General features: G+C 40.0%; 1 pseudogene; it reads left to right on the top strand.

Moving 5' to 3' along the window:
- Positions 1-1,716: 1,716 nt before the first annotated feature.
- Positions 1,717-1,835, top strand: LOC148537927 (5S ribosomal RNA; annotated as a pseudogene).
- The last annotated feature ends 18,845 nt before the right edge of the window (positions 1,836-20,680 follow it).

The raw sequence follows: 20,680 nt of genomic DNA, 5'->3' as shown, positions 1-20,680 counted from the left end.
TGATACCGGGGTTACAAGACCACTCTGCTTCCAGACATACTGTTTATTTAATACATAGTTACATCTAATTTCTATACCTTTGTTTGTACAATGGAATCAACATGTGTGTGGAAATAAGGTAAATGTATAAAACTGTACAAACTTGTTTCCATTAAATGATGAAAAAAGTCAATGTATCGAGAACAGTGGCAGTAATGATATTATAGACTCACTATTTGTTATTACTTCTTTATGCAATATTAGCTGGATGGCATAGATGAAAAACAATCTTACAATGATATCATAAATAATATAAATAACAGTGGGTAATGACCAGAGATGGAGGCAAAAAGGTTTCAATCAAACTATGTGCACTGAGATTTTGCTACTAATATTAAGACTCTGGGGGTCATTCAGACCCGCTTGTGAGCGGCAGTATGCTCGCAAGCGGGTCAATGTTCCCCCACTGCGCATGCGCATGATGGAGGGAGCTCCATCATGCGCATGCGTGAGACCCGGTGAGTGACGGGCTCTCCATCGCTCCGGGTTTCACACCAAAGGGGGCGTGCTGTCGATGTTGATTGACAGCACGCCCCCTTTGGTGGGTGTGCTGGGGGTGTGGCTGCCAGATGGAGGCGTTCCCATGGGAATGCCTACTGTCTCAAGCTGGCCCCACTGACATCACTAGTGATGTCAGTGGGAGTGATTTTGGCTCTGATAGAGCCAAAATCACTCCAGGGCTTGCGGCAGCGGGACCCTACCGCAGGGTCTCCGTCGCAAGCCCGATGGTTGCGATGGCCAAGACCATCGCGACCATCATCATGGACGCTCGCTATAGCTGTCGGTGTGAACCCATAGCAATGCAAGCATCCATGAGGACGCTCCAAAAAAAGGTAGGAGGGCCCTGATTCAGAGCGTTCAGCTCTGAATCAGGTCCCCTGTGCATATTTTATTTTATTTACTTTCCTTTTACTATATTTTTTACACTTATAGTATTGCATGCCCCTTAGCATATGCATTTCCTTTATTTGGCAAGTAATTCATAGCTTTACATTAATTTAAACAGTTCTTTATTGCTTCCTTCAGCAAAAATGTTTCTTGTTACTACATCCTTGTTGATTTTATTTAATAGTGATTAAAAATTAGACACATAAACTGCAAATCAATTCACAATTTTCATTAATATGCAGCTAATATATAACAGTTTCTTGGCATTATTCTGTGCACTGCAAAGCTATTCAGTAAGGGAATAGCAGTGGCTAATATCTTTACCCCACTGATGACCCACTGGGGGTATGTTTATAAAGATAGATGGGGGCTGCAGAATTATCCCAATATGCAGCTAGTTGATAGCAGATACTGTATATGTCTCAAGACACTTCACCACACACCATGGATCTAACCCAGAAGAACTTTCATTCAAAGCAATAGAGTATGTCACTATGGGAGAAAGAGGAGGGGACTTGAGCAATAAACTTGCACAATAAGAAATGTTTTGGATCTTCAAACTAAATACTTTATCTCCCATGGGGTTCAATGACAATTACAAAATTGACCCATTTTATGATCCTTATCATGGGAGAAATGTTAAATGGGATAGAACCCTAGTGTTAACATCCAACTATATTAGGACACTAATTAAATGGAAGTGTGTTTCTATATGACTAATTTTGTACCTGATTTGAAGACAACCTATCTCAGAGCAATGTCCATAAACAGATGCATAGGTGAAAACATCCCTGCAACCATACCATCATGTCAATGCGCAATCTCGTCTGATCTTGGAAGCGAAGCATGGTTGGGCCTGGTCAGTACTTGGATGGTGGACCACCTAGGAAGACCAGGTGTTGTACTACACAATGTAACTTGGAATAAAAAATATATGCTATGTGATAAGGCTCTGAGTCTTGTTTCATACTTATATATATGAGAAATGTACATGCATTAGCTACCTTAGTACTAAGTATAAAGTTACATATAAAGATAAATCATTGACCATTGAAACATACTTTCCTCTTTAGTATTTATAATTTATCCTTTATTGTAACTGAACTCAAATGAAAATTTCCCAAATACTTAGCATTAGTATATAGGTTAAAATACAACCTCCATGCCATAAAATAGGGTTTTTGACACATTAATCTTTGTATACAAGTATCTGCCTTTAAATCTAATTTTTTTAGGATCTTAGTAAAGATGAATATGTATTGATGAATGGTCAACTAAAGGACAAATAAATGACATCTAACATCTCTAGACATTAAAGATGGATGACCAATGGAACCTGTGTCTATAACTCCATGGCTCTGGAAGAGAAACCTGATCAAGAAAAACTACAAAGATGGCCGCCATGCTCAACACAAGAAAAATTACAAAGTTGGCCGCCATGAGTTCTGAGGACTGGAAGTGACCACGCGATACCCAACACTGGAAATATGATGAACAGGAGTAACACATCCCTCCCATGAGACTTAGAGGTGGAAGTGAAGCAATTAGTCTCACTAACCTCCTACACAAAGATGGAGCAGATCCATAGCCGCGACATACCATGAGGACTGGAAGTCATGTGATACTCACATGACATGCCCAGTCCAGGCTCTATGAAGCAGGAAGTGATGGAGGGCATTCCACCTGCGTTCCACCAGGACACACACTATGATGTACCAGCGCTAGCCCGAGCACCATGAAACTGGAAGTGATGCGGTACACTCCACATGCATTCCACTGGGACTGAACTACGATCTTTTAAGTAAAAGACTCTTATCCACATACATCCTTATTCTCTATGAATCCTATTACTCACAAATACTGCCACATTATACACCCTGTTTTTAAAGCCATTATGTTAAATGTATTTAGTCACACATGAAAAACAGGAAGTGATGTCACCAACTAAAAACACATGTGACCCAAATTTAGGCCTGTATCTCTGCTATAAAAACCCTGTTTTGTCTCCATACACACATTCCCCTTGATGTAGTCCAGATGAGAGGATGAAACACGTTGGGACTCTCACTTTTTGCCTATATGAACTCTACCAAACACTATTGAAAAGATAAGCTGACATCCGATTTTTTAAACATTTAAATTAAAATCTGAAATATTAGAGCACAAAAAGGGGGCGCCACATCGTGCATCAAATATAGACAAAAGTTTTATTACATAAAACACAAAGACTCCAGGTCAGCGTGCACACTGATGCATGATGTGGCGCCCCCCTTTTGTGCTCTAGAAATCTGAGTAGAAATCTGAAATATTACCCATTCGGATCTGGGTTTGTGTGAGGGGAAGACACCGGCTGATTTCTGTGGCTGCTGGCCTGTGCACTATTAAGATTTCAATTGAAACCAAAAAGACACAGTCCAGTGTGTCTCTGTGAAATCACTTCAGGACTGTGGTATACTGTCCTATTTCATTGACTATTTTGTACAAGCGCACTGACTTTTTTTTGTTGTTTTATTTAAATTAAAATAATTGTTTTTTATTTTCTTTTAGTACCACTCTCTAATTATCCCTTTTGGTGTATTTATGTATATTTTTCTGTGTATGCTGTGAATGAAATTTTTTATTGAATTAAATTGTTTTAAACTAAATACCATATAATTTTCATGAAGTCCTAAACTATATATTTATTAAGCTATTTACTTTTAGATCATTTGATTTTTATTGCACTATGTCACTTTCTATTGTCATTATTGTCTATCAGGGATAGGTTTACTTTGCACAAATTGCACAACCTTGCACAGGTTCACTTTATAAACACACTAGTAGGTGCCTATGGTCAAGTATATTGTTTGATATATATATAGTTAAATATTGAACTGGCACTCAATGTGTTTGATATTAAATGGCCAGGGTGCCTTTTGAATAAATTCCAATGATACATACAAGAAGAATCAGCAGCACTCCTGGACTTCAATGAATGAATCAAATAGATTTTATTGCACGCTTGTTATAGTCGACGTTTCAGGATCATGCAGGACCCTTTTATCAAGGCTAGCTGTGTAATATAATAAAAGATAAAACAAAGCAGAATAAAATATTGACTTACCTTAAATAGAGTCCATATGTGCTGGAGCAGGCTGGGACAGTCAGAGAAAGTGGCAGCGCCATGCACGCAATGCTGGTGTCCCTGTCTGATTACATCACTCCGGAGCTTGCCGGTTGCCAAGTCAGCTCCTGAATGACTTGGGTGCACTGTCTCCCCGGCCTGCAACCAGCTGCACACAAGGGAAATGTATCATAATACAGAAATTGTTGTAGTATGCATAACAGATGGTATAGATAATGAGAATGTGGGATATTATTAATAAAGGCAATTCATTTAATCATACAAGGTATTGCAGGACTGAAATGAGGCAAAAAACAGTAGAAGCCTGACAGATCAATCTTAGCACATTTGTCACAATCTACAGTTGCAACCTCCATAAGGTATTCCATTAATGATTAGAGACACACTATATAGCTCATACATTAAATGGACATCAATAGAATCACATTCAAAATAAAAAGTATCAATAATCAAACATCAAAGGAATACATTCAATGGTAATTTTTTATTAAGACCAAATAGATGTATCGTATTCAGCTTATGAATCCACACTGCTTCTAATTGTAAAAGGTTGCCTCCTCTATCCCCTCCTTGCAAAGAGACAGTAAAATTATCTATATTTAAATGCTTAAGAGATGCCAGAGGGTGCTTCAGTTGCAAGAAGTGCCTGGCAACGGGATGGTCAGAGGTTTTTTTAGTTAATGCTGCTTTAATGGCAGAACGGTGCAATGCCATTCATTCACAAACAGTCCTTGTTGTGTTACCAACATAATAGTGGCCACAGGGGCACACAATAAGGTAGATAACAAATGTTGAAGTTCAGGTTAGAATGTGGTTGATATGGTATTATTTGTCATGATGTGGATGCTTAAAGGTAGAACCCGTTAACATGTGCCAGCAAGTCGTGCAGTTGGCACATTTGTGGCATCCTGGAGCACGAGTTTCGAACAAGTGATCCTCCTGTTGAGTGCTATTAAAATCACATGATAACCATGTGGACTACAATGTCCTTAATATTGCATCCCCTTGTATAGCATGCCATAGGTCATTTGTTTTTAAAACATCTTAGGTCATTATATGAGGCCACTATAGGCCACAAAGTGTGTGTTGCTCTTTGTACTACATGGCTGCTGGATTGATATTCCAATTTCCAAGCAATAGCTTCTTTTTCTTTTTGCAGATGAGAGCTTAAATAACTCCTCATGCTATAATAACAGGACCTCGTCTCTTTGTTTGAGTAGGGGTAAATTATAACCTCTTGCTACAAATTTATCTATAATTTTGTCTACTTTTGTATGGGTGGCATCACTTGAAATTCTTGCAACTAGTAGCATTTGTGATTTAGGGAGTCCTCTAATAAGGTGTTTTGGATGGTAACTTGAGGCCAAAAGTAAGGTATTCCGATCGGTGGGTTTTGAGTATACCCCCATAGCAATGTGGCCATCTTGAAGTGTCACTTGGACATCCAGGTAGTCGAGGGTAGACTCACTATATTGTATGTGAGTTTAAATGGAGAGTCTCGTGTATTGATGAAATGCATTAGTGTTTCTAAGGTTTCTATTCCACCTGTCCACAGCATGAATAAATCATCTATGTATCTCATATAAGCTAGGATGTTTTTGCTGATTTCATGATTTTCAAAGAACATCTCCCTTTCTTCCCTGAACATATACACGTTAGCATAGCTAGGAGCTACATTACTGCCCATGGCATACCAGAACAGCTTTAAGTAAAATGTACCTATATATATATATATATATATATATACCAGGACCATAGCTAGGATAGTGCGGCCGGTGCCATCGCACAGGACACCACAGGTCAGGGGGGCACTTTGAAAAATGAGGGGGGCACCAATGCTCTCTCTGGCACAGGGCACCAAGTCTAGTTATGGCTCTGATATATACAGAGTATATATATATATATATATATATATATAGTAACATGGAGTATTGAAATGAAGACTTTGGACAGGCAGGTCTTGGTAAAACAGTTTATTTTAATGGCGGCAAACACTGCACCTTAGCGAACGTGAGCATAGGCCTGGATACACATAGGTACATAACAGAGAATAATCAAATAAACATAAAGGCAAATATCCCAGCACTCCTTGTGCTAATGTCTGTGGACCTTCCAGGTCCTGGCACGCTAATGCTAACCACCACCCCTGGCATATCACCTGGCCAGTTTGTCTGGCATTAGGAGCAATGAGCGACAGGTGTGGGAGGGTTTTAAACCTGTGCTGCTGACTTCATGCTGGTTCTGTGTGACCTGGAAAAGAAGGAGTTCCATATCTCCACTTTGAGCTGTGCAAACCAGAAAACCTGGAATTCCAAACTTCTATTGCAGCTGCAGAATGTGCAGGTCTTTTTTTCTCTCCCTTGGAGGGAGCTGATCCCACTAGAATATGGGCAATTCAGTGAGAGAGAACCCCTCTCACTCCACATCCCCCCCTTTTGCTTTTCCAAGCTTGGTGAAGTGCACGTGTCTTTTTCATACTCCCTGAACATTGTGCATTCTGGCAGAAGAACAGCTACCTTTATTTTCTTGCAGACACTGAGTTCTACTCTTTTCCGCTGACCCACAGACAAAGTGTCCATCAAAGAGTCGGCACAACATCTGAGCAGTCTAGCAAGAATTACAGGGACCAGACTTTCTTCTTGCCAAATAGCTTGTCACCATGCCTCAGGAATGTGATATGGTCACTGCTTTATGCCCACTCCTCCAGGTATATCTATGTTGTGTTCACCAAGGTAGTGCGTCACAGCAGGGAAGAAAACACACCCTGATAATTGCAAACTAATGTTTCCACTGCTTTTCACTGTTTTAATGACAAAGTATCCACCAGCAGAAACTCTGTAGTACCAGCTGGAATAGAGCAGGCCCTGGGAATCTGAGGAGTGCCGTTTTCCAGCACATCCATGGCAACATCTGTACTGGGTATACCACCTCTGCAAATATTTTTCTCTGCCCATAACTGGACAAAGTGTTGCAGATTTCTTTCCTTAGAAATTAATTGTGCAGAGGTTCCTTCTCCAAAGATGACTGGCCATGCTTTTCTACTCTTTTCCCATTTTGGAGGTAGTATCTTGGAGACTTAACATTGGTATTAACTCTGTGGTTCCTTTAGGAGCTCAACAAATCCTGGGAAATTGTGTCCCAATATGATTGGATAGGGGAGTTTAGGACCAACTGCAGCAACCACCTCATAAGCATCCCCTTTAATGGTGAGGCTCACTCGCACCCAGGAGGTTTTCTGTGGATCCATGAACACAGAGTACTTCAACTAACCATTGCATCTTTTCCACAGGCCTAGGCAGGACAGCCTCTGATATCAGGGTTAGCTCACTCCCTGAGTCTATGATAGCTGGGAGTTCTTGGCCACTCACTAAGACAGTTTCCCACATTAACAATGGTCTGGAATCCAGGGGTACCATCATGCAAAAAGTGGGGTGTGTAGCATCCATATTAGCAACCCCACACTCCATATGCTCTGTTTTCCTGGGACAGTCCCACCTTACATGACCTTGCTCTCTGCACTCATAGTAAAAAAGCATGGCATCTCCAGTGGTGTTTCCTTGATGAGGGGTGACAGTCGGGGACACAGGCCAATGGGGTGCCATCTTAACGGGTTGTCCATTCCCTGTTTTTTTTCTGGCATTTCTGTCATATTTCCTGCAGTCTTATACCATTCCAATACTGTAATTAAATCCTCTAAATTGTGAGGTTCAGCATGTGTGTCCCAGTGCTGCATATTTTGCCCTAGAGTTCTTATACACTGGTCAACAACCACCATTTCTACAATCTGAGCAGCAGTACAGTCTTCTGGGTGGAGCCAATTCTGCCCCTTTCTGGGAAGTTCTGCAACCTGCTAACGAATAGGGACTCCTGGTAGTAGAGCCCATTTGTGGAAGCACTGCACTTTCCCAGAAAGAGTGAGACCTGACTTAGCTAGAATAGCACTTTTGACTAGATCATATTTCTCTGCATCAGCAGAGGACAAATCAGCATAGGCTTTCTGAGCCTCACCAGTGAGATAGGGGCAAGTCTATCAGCCCATGTATATGCTGGCCACTTAAAATGCTGTGCCACCTTCACAAATATCAGCAAATATGCATCTGGGTTATCTGAGGCAGACATTTTCTTTAGATGCCCTGCACTTGTCATGCCCACTGACTGTTTCAGCAGCTGCAACATTTGTTCATCTGTTTTTTTATAAGAGGCCAACAAAATTGCTATAGTATGAAGAACTTCTTCTATTTTCACAGTGGGAAGGGTAAGTTGGAACTTAGGGTCTTTTAGAAATGAGCAATTAAAAGCCAGTTTACATAAAAAATATAGCAAAACAATTGTTATTCAAGTTTAACACAGAAAACAAAAAATGCATGGGTTAAACAAAAAAAAGATTTTTCTCTTTCAGCAATGCAATGCTTAAGCTGTGCTTTGTTCAAACAACAGGTGAACTTAATTAGACAGCATGAACACTAGCTGGTGAAGGCACTAATCAGAAATTGTTACATGTCTTAAGCACCTTAGTTAAAAAAAAATGAACTTTTTTTCCAATATACACATGAAACAAAGTTTTTCAAAGCAAGTTACAGTGTCCTTAAAATAACTGTGTTTTTTTCTAGTTTGCCATCCATACTCACGTATACCAAATGTTTTTCCTGGTCAGATCTTTCAGTATGCCATAGGCATCTAGTGATTGTGCTGTAACACAGCAGTGCAGTCCACAGATGGGCCAACATATGTAACAAGGGGTATTGAAATGAGGACTACAGACAGACAAGTACTTAGTAAAGCAGGGTCTTTTAATGGCAGCAAACACTGCACCTTAGCATATGTGAGCACAGGCCTGGATATAAACAGGCACATAACAGAAAATAATCAAATAAACATAAAAGTAAATGTTCCAGCAGTCCTTATGCTATTGTCTGTGGACATTTCAGGTCCTGGCACCCTAATGCTAACCACCAACCCTGGCTTATCACCTGGCCAGTTTGTCAGGCATCAGCAGAAATGAGCAACATGAGTTCATGCTGGCTCTGGGTGGCTTGGAAAACAAGGAGTTCCATATCTCCACATTGAGCTCTGGAGCCCAGTAAAAACCTGGAATTCCATACTTATATGTACTTATATTGCAGCTGCAGAATGTGTCAGTCATGTTTTCCTCTCCCTTGGAGGGAGCTGATCCCACCAGAATATGGGCAATTCAGGTGAAAGAGAACCCCTCTCACCACAATATATATATTATATAAATTACTTGCAGAGGTGCAGCACTCAAGGTTTAAATTCAGTCAATAAATGCTGTGGAGAGTGAGTTGTAAAATCAACATTTCAATATACAGTGCATCTGGAAAGTATTCACAGTGCTTCACTTTTTCCACATTTTGTTATGTTATAGTCTTATTCCAACATGGAATAAATTCTCTTTTCTCCTCAAAATTCTATAAACAATACTCCATAATGACAATGTGTAAAAAGTTTTTTACATTTTTGCAAATTTAATAGAAAAAAAACTAAGAAATCACGTGTACATAAGTATTCACAGCCTTTGCCATGAAGCTCAAAATTGAGCTCAGGTGCATCCTGTTTCCAATGATCTTCCTTGATATGTTCCTACAGCTTAATTGGAGTCTGCCTGTCATAAATTCAGTTGATTGGATATGATTTTGAAAGGCGTACACTTGTCTATATAAGGTTCCACACTTGACAGTGCATGTGAGAATACAAACCAAGCATGAAGTCCAAGGAATTGTCTGTAGACCTCCAATACAGGATTGTCTCGAGGCACAAATCTGGGAAAGGGTACAGAAGATATCTGCTGCTTTGAAGGTCCAAATTAGCACAGTTGCCTCCATCATCTGTAAATGGAAGTTCAGAACCACCAGGACTCTTCCTAGAGTTGGCCAGCCATCTAAACTCAGTGATCAGGGGAGAAGGGCCCTAGTCAGGGAGGTGACCAAGACCCAATGGTCACTCTGTCAGAGCTACAGCATTCCTATGTGGAGAGACATGAACCTTCCAGAAGGACAACCATCTCTTCAGCAATCCACCAATCAGGCCTGTATGGTAGAGTGGCCAGACAAAAGCCACTCCTTAGTAAAAAGCACATGGTAGCCCACCTGGAGTTTGCCAAAATGCACCTGAAAGACTCTCAGACCAGGAGAAACAAAATTCTCAGGTCTGATGATATAAAGATTGAACTCTTTGGCAGGAATGCCAGGTGTTCTGTTTGGAGGAAACCAGGCACCACTCATCACCAGGCCAAAACCATCCCTACAGTGAAGCATTGTGGTGGCAGCATCATGCTGTCGGGACATTTTTCAGTGGCAGGAACTGGGAGACTAGTCAGGATAGAGGGAAAGATTAATGAAGCAATGTACAGAGACATCCTGGATGAAAACATGCTCCAGAGTACTCTTGACATCAGACTGTGGTGACAGTACATCTTTCAGCAGGACAATGACCCTAAGCACACATCCAAGATATCGAAGGAGTGGCTTCATGACAACTCTGTGAATGTCCTTGAGTGGCCCAGCCAGAGCCCAGACTTGAATCTGATTGAACATCTCTTTAGAGATCTGAAAATGGCTGTGCACCAATGCTTCCCAACCAACCTGATGGATCTTGAGAGGTGCCTCAGAGAAATGGGTTAAACTGCCCAAATATAGGAGAGCTAAGCTTGTGACATCATATTCAAAAAGACTTGAGGCTGTAATTGCTGCAAAAGGTGCATATATATATATATATATATATATATATATGCATCCAAATAAAAACTTGCACTCAGAGGTAATTAAACAAGAATATTGTATTGCAGGTCAACGTTTCAAGGCTGCAGCCCCGTCATCAGTACCCCATCAAGTCAAAACAGACATACAAACATAACACTTAGCACTATAAAATATCCCCATGTGTGAAGCTGCACCAGTCCTCACCTCCGTCAAGGTACTCACTGCCTATCGCACATAACCACTTAACTTCCCGGCACCGCAGGGCTCATTGCTATGGCACCCAAACAGCATGCGTCCCATGTCCAGAGATTCCTGCATTCCATGGAAGCTGTCTAGTTTGCGCTCCAGCAGCAGGAGAGTCTATACAGGGGAGGAGGAAGGGAACAGGGTAATAAGGAAGAGGTGCAACAACAAATCAAACTAAAAACATGCATATATTACTAACATCCTACTACACAAGTTATATCCAGATATTAAATAAAGGAAATAGCAACATAACTATAGACAATGGAAATAATGTAACAATCCTGTCATGAACAGTAAATCATTAACCACTATAACTAACAGATGTTGCATATTTACTAGATTAAACTATTACAATTAAATTTTTCATTAAGACCCATTGGAGCAATGGTCCTTAACCTCAAAATGCATCTGGATTCCTTAATAAGCAGCAATTTTGCCCGATCACCATGTCTCAAAGAAGCTGGCACATGATCAATGATAAAAAGCGCACAGACGCCAAACTGTGTCCAGCCTCCTTAAAGTGTGTGGCCACTGGTTGATCTATTTGTCTCCCACTCAGTGCTAATTTTATGCAGATCTGTGGGCCACCATTCTTTCGGAAAATTTCCTAATGGTCTGGCCCACATAGTGTAACCCACAGGGTCAAACGATCACATATACTACATGATCAGTAGAACAAGTTAAGACAAATCTGATTTCATAAATCTTATTTTCATGTGGATGTTTAAAAGTTTTACAAACTTTCAAGAAGGCACAGGTTGTACAACTACTGCACCTGTAACCTCCTTGGGCTTTGACATAAACATTAGGAATAGGTTTAATATCCCTACCAGTAATGTCAGCCTTAACTAACCTGTCCCTGAGGTTCATTTATATTTATCAAAGTGGAGTCTGACACACTTTGGGACCTGGAGTCATATGCTGATATTGTAATCAAGCAGCTGACAAAGGCGGTGCCATGGTGATTCAGGATATCATGGAGTATAGAGCAGAAATCTAATCTCAGCTGTCTGATGAGGCAATATATAAAAAATTGAGATGAGAACCAATTGTGGACTATCAGAATGAATTGGAAGCTATTCTCATTAAGGCCAAGGACTCGCAGCTAATTCATCAAAAGTTGTTTGATGCTCTATATGTCAAATTTCCCAGGGTCCCTGTGCTGTACATGCCACCTAAGCTCCATAAGAATCCCAGTAAGCCTCCTGGATGTTCCATTGTATCGACGAGAGATTCTTTTTTGCAATCTGTGTCTCAATTGCTGGATTGCATTTTACAACCTTTAATATGTGAACAGCGGACTTTCCTTAAGGACACCACGACCTTCTTGCAGAAATTGTCTGATTTCCAAGAAGTTCCGATTAATCCTTTAATGGTGTGTTTGGATGTATGTAGTTTATTTACCTCTCTACCACACCAAGAGGGGCTAGTGGCCATGAAAAATTTTCTTGGAACAAATCTGTCTAGTTCAGTGCTTGACCATAATTTGTTTCTTCAACTGTTGGAGTTGACCTTATGTAGAAACTACTTCTTTTTGATGGAGAATTTTTTTGCAGCTACGGGAGTGTGCTATGGGTTTGCCCGTAGCCCCCTCATACACTAATATTTTTATGTTTGAATAAGAGTTTGAACTATTTTTCAGTGAGACAGAGATCAGCAAGCATATTCTGTGGTACTCCCGGTACATAGATGACATCTTTCTTCTATGGACCAGAGGTGCCAGTTTCTTGCAAGAAGTGGTTGATAATATCAATAGATCAACTTCACCCATCAAAGTTACTCATATGTATAATTCTTCTGAGGTTACTTTTTTGGATGTGAAGGTTAAATTGGTTAATCAAGTTTTTAGGACAGAAGTTTTCAGAAAGGCCACAGATAGAGACACATTTCTATCAGCATCTAGCCATCACCCAGAGTCCTTAAAAAGGGGTCTTCCCCATCACAAATGATGTGGGTTTCACATATCATCAGTGATCCCAGCAAAGTGCCAGCAGAATTAGATCTTTTTATAGATAAATTTATTGCTAGAGGGTATGATCCCCATTATTTGAAAGAACAGAAACTAAAAATGTTAGAGATTCCTAGATCTCAGTTACTAACTCCATCTGTGAGAGATTCTAAAAATGTGATCCCTTGGATCAATGATTTCACCACGTCTAGCCATATTATTAGATGAGCTACCCAAGCGTTGTGGCCCATTGTGTCTTCAGATAAGGATCTCTTATTTTCTAGAAGTGGACCTATTGCAGCATTTAAACATGGCTGGAACCTCAGGGACAGGTTAGTTAAGGCCGACATTACTGGTAGGGATATTAAGCCTATCCCTAATGTTTATGTCAAACTCAAGAATGTTACAGGTGCAGTAGTTGTACAACCTGTGTCTTCTTGAAAGTGTGTAAAACTTTTAAACATCCACATGAAAATAAAATTTATGACATCAGATTTGACTTAACTTGTTCTATTGATTATGTAGTACGTGATCATTTGTCCCTGTGGTTTACACTATGTGGGACAAACCATTCAGAAATTTTCCGAAAGAATGGTGGCCCACAGATCTGCCATAAAATTAGTCCTGAGTGTGAGACAAATAGATCAACTAGTGGCCAAACACTTCAAGGAGGCTGGACACAGTTTGTCATCTTTGCGCTATTTTATCATTGATCATGTGCCAGCTTCTTTGAGACGTGGTGATCAGGCAAAATTGCTGTTTCTTAAGGAATCCAGATGGATTATGAGGTTAAGCACCATTTCTCCAATCTGTTGGATTAAAGTGGTTCATGATTTACTGTTCACAACAGGATTGTTACATTATTTCCATTTTCTATAGTTATGTTGCTTTTTCCTTTGTTTAATATCTAGATATAAATTGTGTAATAGGATTTTGGTAATATATGTATGTTTTATAGTTTGTTTTGCTGTTGCACCTCTTCCTTGTTCCCCTGTTCCCTTCCCCTTTCCCCCTCCCCCATATAGACTCTCCTGCTGCTGGAGCACAAACTAGACTGCTTTTGTGGAATGCAGGAATCTGTGGACATGGGATGCATGCTGTTTGGGTGCCATGGCAACGAGCCCGGCCATGCCAGGAAGTTACGCGGTTATGCATGACAGGCAGTGAGCACGTTGACGGAGGTGAGGACTAGTGCAGCTTCACACATGGGGTATATAATAGTGGTAAGTGTTATGTTTATTTGTATGTCTGTTTTTGACCTGATGGGGTCCTGATGATGTGACTGCGGCCTTGAAACGTCAACCTGCAATACAATATTCTTGTTTAATTTCCTCTGAGTTCCAGTTTTTCTTTGAATGCAATGTTTATTTAAGCATGGGGCACCGGAGTACATTAATGACATTATTATACCGGCAGACTTTGGATTTATATATATTTTTTAATTAAATTTGAAAAAAAAAACAAGAGTCCTGGTGGATCCAAGTTTCTTCTATTTACAGAGGATGGAAGTCACTGTGCTCATTGGGACCTTCCAAGCAGCTGATATCTTCTGTACCCTTTCCCAGATTTGTGCCTCGAGACAATCCTGTCTCGTAGGTCTAGAGACAATTCCTTGGACTTCATGCTTGGTTTGTGTTCTCACATGCACTGTCAAGTGTAGGACCTTATATAGACATGTGTATGCCTTTCAAAATCATGTCCAATCAACTGAATTTACCATAGGTAGAATTTACCATAGGTAGACTCCAATTAAGCTCTAGGTACATCTCAAGGATGATCAGTGGAAACAGGATGTATCGAGATTCATGGCAAAGGCTGTGAATACTTATGTACATGTGATATCTTAGGGCCTCATTCAGACCCACTTGCAAGTGGCTGTCCGCTCGCAAGTGGGTCGATGGTGTGCACTGCGCATGCGCACGACGGAGGGAGCTCCGTCGTGCGCATGCGCCAGACATGACAAGCGAAGGACTTTCCTTTGATCGTTGTGTCTGATCAAAGGGGGCGTGCTGTCAATGTTGATTGACAGCACGCCCCCTTTGGTGGGCGTGCCGGGGGCGTGCCTCCAAGATGGAGGCGTTCCCAAGGGAATGCCTACCGTCTGAAGCCGGCCCCACTGACATCACTAGTGATGTCAGTGGGAGTGATTTTGGCTCTGATAGAGCCAAAATCACTCCAGGGCTTGTGGTCAAAAAACCCAACCACAGGCTTCTGGTCGCACTGGCGATGGTCGTGATGGTCAAGACCATCGCGACCATCATCCTGCACGCTCGTATGAGCTGTGGTTGTGACCCACAGCTATATGATCGTCTAGGAGGACGCTCCATTTTTATGGAGGACGCCCTCATTCTGAGCGAGCGCTCTGCTCAGAGCATCCGGCTCTGAATGAGGGCCTTAGTTTTTTTATTAAATTTGCAAAAATCTCAAAACACTTTTTACACATTGTCATTATGGGGTATTGTGTGTAGATTGCTGAGAACAAAAATAATTTATTCCATTTTGTAATTAGGCTGTAACATAAAATGTGGAAAAAGTGAAGCGCTGTGAATACTTCCAGGATGCACTGTATGTTGTCATCAGGATAAGAAGTAAGTAAAAATAACATACCTTATACAGTATATGTGAATCCACCACGAAAATGTTGTCATTCAGGCTTGGACCGCTCACCCACCCTGCTGCCACACTGCTATCTGACATCATCCTCCAGGGACCATTCAGTCTAATCAGTTCAGTGTTTACTCTTTCACCGTAGTAACCATCATGCACAACAGGGTTCCATTGTATATTACAATTGCAGTACAAAAGAAAACTGCATTATATTCTGAATGATCCATTACAATGTAAAATAAATAAAAAGAGAGGGTACACTTGAATACATCCATTAAGTCCTAAAGCAAGTATAGGAAACACTATTATTCAGACCCCTCAGATATACTACTGTACTTCAAGCCGATGGATCCATCTTGCTTCATATTGAAGCAGTTTTAATGAGCAATTCCCTCCTCTAACAGATAAAGGTACACCGTCATTCATCCTGTAGTGCAAGCTGCTAAGAGGATGATTAAAATGACTAAAATGTCTAGTGACTGGATGGTCGCTGTTTACGATCTTTATAGCTGCACGAATGTCTGCAGGATGGTGAGCCATTCATTTCTTGAATTTACGTTTGGTTTTGCCTATGTAGCATAAACATGTGTCACACATATATATATATATATATATATATATATATATATAATGTGATTTTTTTTGCCCAACAGGTGCTGTAGGGTATGGCTGTTACTCTTGGCTTCTGACTCTGTTAACACATCCATAGACTCCTGCTGAACATTAATGTAACAGGGCGCATATAGCCGCTCGATATTTGACAGCACACCCCTTTGGTCTCTTAAAATCTAGGTTCAGGTGCATTGATAAATCAGGTGGCATATTATATATGCCATACAAAGTATCCAATAAGCTCTGCTGCTTTCTATTGCATAATCTGGCATTAAATCAACTACTCCCTCCAGATTATACAATAGACAGTAAGCAGGTAGGGGTTTTGTTACCAATGAATGACTCTGTTAGATGAACAGTAGGAACCAATGTAAAGAGTGGACAAGTTGCCAAATAGTGAAATTGTCCTTTGCCAATAATTTGCTGTTTTGTATATTTTATTAAGCAATTTTTGTGAATTTATAGTTGTATGGTAAGTGGTTGCTATGGGAAAATTCAATACATCTGCACTTTGTCACACTTTTCAAATCATCATACATCAACAACGTAGTAATTTGAAAGTTAAATAATACAAAAATTAAAACAAAAATAATGTACCTCAAGTTTTGGTCGAACAACATTTATTAAAACCTATTGTTTAAAAAATGTTTTTAATTGGTTTTACCTCAACCATAACATTTTGTCATAAAAATCAAATGAAAGTATATTTAGAAAAACCTTATCCCAAACATGATTATATATTGTATCATTTAATTAAAGGATATAGTGCAGGGAGAGGCTGATCCTCACTTCTGCTGCTTAGTCCACCACATTCTCAGAGGCCATGCCTTGGTGTCATTGAACAAAGCAAATTTAGTGCAGGTATGCTGCTTACTGAACTGGATAATGATTACTCAGGTAAGTGAGCTAACATATCTGCTGGAATAGTAGATATATATGTATTTAGGTCATGGATGGAGGTTGTGTGTGACTTTTGAACTATGCACATGCTTGTGCAAAGGCTTTATTTGGTTCAAAGAAATGCCCTCACTAATGCCTCTTTGTTTCTTGTGATTACAGAAGTTTGATCCTCTATGGCTACAGCCATATGCTGCAAAATGTTATGTATTTAGTTAATTGCTTGTGCTAGACATCTTAGATGCCTATTTAGGTGAACATTTTGGCACATTTGGGTGTTTCAAAAATCAATCCATGTGTGCTCAAATGAAGCAATGGCTTCCATTTTGTCAACACTTTAATATCTTTCAGGTTGTTAAACTGATTGGTCTTGTGCATGCTGTTCATGGCCATTTTCACCAGAGAGTCACATACTCAACATCCCTATCATCAGGCCTCAGCTCTGGCATGGAATACTCATGCAAAGAGTGAAAGATCAAAATACACATATATAAAAATCAGGTATTAATATGTTGTTAAAAATGTTTTTGTTTTACTCCAGATGGTATAAATTTACAAGTACTTGATTCAAACTAAGATTTAGACACTAATGCATTGCTTAGTGGACAACCCAGCCCAGATATTTTGAAACAGATGTATGAAGAGTCAATAGCTATGAAATCATTAACTGGGCATGTTATGTTCCACAGTTACAGCTTCCCTGCATGTAGCAATGCAAGGAAGTGATCAGAATGCCAGGGGCACTATGCATCCCTGTTATTATTGGTACCACTATACCTAGATAGGGCACTGAAGTGATGTGGCAATGTATAAATAGTCAGTGGCACTCACATCTCCAACAACTGCAGCTTGACTGCTGTGCTTACAAAAACAATAAAGTATTTTGTTTCAATAATGGTGCCAGTGCCACCAGGAATTTCTGACCGGTGCATGCGCAGATTCACTGCAAGTGCCATATAGAAGCTGAAAGAGTGAGAGTGTGATTTGCCAGACATGTCAATTAGTGCTTTCCATCATAGGTAAACCAAGCAATAATACATGAAGGTGGTGTCTTGACCTAATTCACTGCAATAATAGGTGAAGCAGGTCCAGGCATTTACTGCTTGGTCATCTCCTATAATCCTCTAAAAGTACTTCCTTCAGAAGTTTAAAAAATATGTTGTCAATAATACCTAATACAATATGTACAACAGAATCTGAGGGTGGAGAGATCTACATGCTTTCCTAATTATCGTAAAACTCAAGACAGGTACAATTGTTCTCAGTAGGCCACAATATCCCTTAATATCCAGTATTAGAAAAGTTTGTGTTTCCAGTACCTCAATAATGACTAAATGAAAGGGTAGTGGTTGTATAGCAAAGTCCAGTGAACATGCACTTTCTTCCTCTACACAAGAGAAATGAAGGAGTTTTAGGCTAGTTCAAAAATTACGTGCAATTGACCACTTAATAAACATTTTTTTTTTCAAAACCACACTAAAATTGCCATTTTTTTTAAATTTAAGTAAGTGTAAAAGGTATTTTTAAATATTTATTGCATCCCGCCATCCCCGTGTTTCAGGTCTCTATCGAAATTACACATCCCACCCAAGTAAAATCACAGCAATATAAACCCCATCCTCCAAGTGGTAATGTGGTAAAAGGTCTGCTGGCAGAACACCCACTCTTATCCCTAGGGACAATGGATCCCCAGTTTAGTATCTACCTCCCCATGTGTAACTATATAGAGTCATAGTTCTTATATATATATTCCCCATACAATAAAAGATTTAGCATTCATCATATCCCCTTCCCCCCTAGTGCCAATGGATGTCTCCCCATGCCTACTCCCACCCCTTCACCTCTTTGATGCAGAGAGCAGCCTAGTGTGGTACAAGGGGGACTGATTATCAGTCCCCCCTGCTGCAGCTGATCTCAGCACATGTAAATATCATCATACCACCTTGCCAGAGGAAGTACTTCTGTCTCCGGTTGCATTACATATGATCACACCAGTTAAGTGGTTAATACAATTGTTTAACTATTGCATCCTGTAGTACCAAATCTAATGCAAATTCCATTAGACAGTTTTCAGTAACTGACTTGTTTTCTGCATTTTTTCAATTCCAATACATCTAGTTAGTCAATATATTTTTGCTTTTACTTTAACATATCATGGTACACAATATACCTGGACTAAGATTTCACTGGATTTGTAACTTTTCCCACAATTTTCTGTCAATGCTTAGCTGAAAATTTACAATAGCTTGTTTTTCCAGGTTGTTCTACATGTGTCCTTGCTCTTCTGATCTTAATACACCATGCAGCATAATATGCCTAGTGTAAGTGAGCTGCCAGCTTCCATTCAACTCTACAACAAGGATGCACCAGGAAATTGTTCTGATTACTTTGATATGCGACACTTGTATATATGTTGGCAACTGAGTCTATAAATATTACTTGGCATGTAAAAAAGCTGTGGTCAATACATCTTAGCACTTCACATGCTGATTGAGAGACTCAGTTGCACACAGATATGCAAGTGTCACATATATAATTAATCAGCACAGACTCTCGGAAAAGAGATACAAAAAAGATGCCTGGTGCTATCTGAGTCACAGGAGGCACCGAGAGAGGCCTCTTGGCACAACTGCAGCAAAGATGAGTGAAGACACATCAGTACATTAATTCAATATGCAGATAATTTACAACTATTCTTCCCAAATTTTGAAGCATCAGTTACAGATACAGCAAAACTATAGGTTACTTGCACAAAATGGATACAAAGTATCCAAAGACAAAATCCAACTCTGACACACACAAGTTTCATATATAGGCTATTATTTATCTGACAAACTAAAACATCTAGAATAAAAGTAGCTCTAGCTATGCTCAATCCCTTAATGTGTTGCTTAATAAATGGATATGCCAATAGTTGGGGTGAATGATCACTTTAATATGGTATTATAAATGTTAAAACTCTATTCTAAACAGTGTTCAGTAAAGTGTTGTACAGTGTTTTCTCATGTAATCTTGTCTACACAGTATACATCCTGATCACAGTTTTAAGCCAAATGAAAATATTTATTGTGGTTATAAAAGTCTCAATAAATTAGTTACCGCTGTCACTTAGCTAACTTGATGGTAATGTCTGCTTCAGTGAATATACAGTCTGTAAGTTCTGCTGTTGGTTCTCTCCTATGGGGCCAAAATATGATAAAGTCCATTAAGGTACCTTAACTGTCAGTGGAAGAGTGGTGTCCAGCTTGTCCTCAGCATTTTTGTGATCCATTTCATCCTTTGGTGTCTTTCTACATCAAGGCTGTCGATATGCTGGTGTTTGGCTACCGATGGTGTAAATGCGGTCTGCCTGCTTGGATGGTTATATATTCTGATGGTGATACTCTCTCCAGTTTACCTCTTGTTGGTTGCCCATGGTGCATCTGCCCATGGAGGTGCCTGACTATGAGTGATGCTACTCACCTCAGTCCCTTTTGGGGGTGTGGATCTCTATCCTCTGGCTTAGTGTCCATAAGGTCCAATTATCTTCCAGTCACTTCCAGGTCCTGATCATAAGTGATGGATGATTGGTGCTTTGCTGCTAGACTGCAATTAACTTGCTTT

This window comes from Taudactylus pleione, unplaced genomic scaffold, assembly GCF_031769625.1.
Source record: "Taudactylus pleione unplaced genomic scaffold, aTauple2 ptg000042l, whole genome shotgun sequence".
Lineage (NCBI taxonomy): Eukaryota > Metazoa > Chordata > Amphibia > Anura > Myobatrachidae > Taudactylus > Taudactylus pleione.
Note: the sequence above shows the minus strand (reverse complement) of the source record. Positions and strands in the feature narration are given on the sequence as shown.